This window comes from Austrofundulus limnaeus, unplaced genomic scaffold (genome assembly GCF_001266775.1).
Source record: "Austrofundulus limnaeus strain Quisiro unplaced genomic scaffold, Austrofundulus_limnaeus-1.0 Scaffold576, whole genome shotgun sequence".
In the NCBI taxonomy this organism is placed as follows: domain Eukaryota; kingdom Metazoa; phylum Chordata; class Actinopteri; order Cyprinodontiformes; family Rivulidae; genus Austrofundulus; species Austrofundulus limnaeus.
This window is the reverse complement of record NW_013952978.1, coordinates 142,205-143,616: the sequence shown is the minus strand read 5'-3', so window position 1 is coordinate 143,616 and position 1,412 is coordinate 142,205. Positions and strand designations below refer to the sequence as shown.

The window sequence follows — 1,412 nt, the reverse complement described above, 5'->3', positions numbered from 1 at the left end:
AGGTGTACCTAATAAAGTGGCAGGTGAGTGTATATATATATATATAAAGAATAAAGGTGTAGGTGATGCTTTAAGGAACACATGACATCCAGCAGAGTTTGTAGTCTGAGATGTTCTGTTGAGACTGATGGAGGTGTGTGAAATATCTCAGAGGTGGCAGCCATGTTGAACTGAACCACTTGCAGTGGCCATTCAGTGACCATTTCATTACCATCATGAGATATTTTACTAACAGACAAACAGATAATGAACATAGCTCGTGTGCACTATTGTAAGCCCTCAGGGTTAGGGCTGTGGATCACTCTCAGCTACTCCCACAGGTTTAAATGAATCTACATAAAAGTTGTGTTTAATAAGGTCACCCTGGATAATGATGGAGCAGATTTGCTCCGTGTGACAGCTGCATCAGCTCAGTCTGACCGTCCTCCCTGCGTGTGTGTGGGCAGCAGCAGAGAGGAGCTTTGTTCCTTTAAGGGTGGTGTCAGGAGGAAGAGGAGGAGGAGGAGGAGGAGGCAGTCTGCGCTCACACCGAGAATAAACACAGTCAGTCACAGACTGAACGCAGCCAGCTCAAGCACAGTCTCACTTTACTTTAGATTATTAAATCTAAAAAACGAAGGCCTGATTTGGACTTTTCCTCCGAGCTGCCTCCTTCATTCTGCTTCCTGTCGGCCGCGCGGACTGGATTTTCTGCTGCTGTCGAATAAAACGCTGCGCCTCTCCGGACGACGCAGGTAAGAGACTGTGTCAGAACACCCCGACAGAACACACCATCAGAACACACCGACAGAACACACCRWCAGAACACMCCATCAGAACACACCRWCAGAACACACCGACAGAACACACCATCAGAACACATCAGGCGTTAACACGAGCTGCTGCAGTCGCTCAGGACGTGTTTAGTGTCGGATCGTCTGATCGTGTCGCTGAGCTCAGATGGACGCAGCGCCTGATGGAGGAAGAGAAACAGCGGATAAATTCAGCGGGTCGGTCACCGCTACCTGTCTGTCTGATCCAGTACCTGTCTGTGTGTGTTTGTGTGTCTGTGTGTGTTTGTGTGTCTGTCCTCTCCGGTAGCTGTCAGATAATAACCTGAAACTAACATGTTGGCAGTGTTGCGTTACATCCATTTAGCCGCTGTTTGAACCCACCGTCCGTCAGAATGAAGCTAGCAGCGGAGCTACATGAGCTAATGATGAATCTGTCACCGGAAGTGTAGTTTATCATGAGATCAGCTGTAGTTTATCATGAGATCAGCTGTAGTTTAACATGAGATCAGCTGTAGTTTAACATGAGATCAGCTGTAGTTTATCATGAGATCAGCTGTAGTTTAACATGAGATCAGCTGTAGTTTAATATGAGATCAGCTGTAGTTTAACATGAGATCAGCTGTAGTTTAACATGAAATC

At 46.6% G+C, this 1,412-nt stretch overlaps 1 protein-coding gene across 1 annotated transcript in view; it reads left to right on the top strand.

The window, feature by feature from the left end:
• The first annotated feature begins 454 nt into the window (after positions 1-454).
• Positions 455-1,412, top strand: part of nrip1b (nuclear receptor interacting protein 1b) — a 107,148-nt gene continuing 106,190 nt past the window's right edge. The window contains exon 1 of the mRNA XM_014026645.1: positions 455-734. The gene's annotated coding sequence lies outside the window, so the exon portion shown is untranslated. The remainder of the gene's footprint in view (positions 735-1,412) is intronic.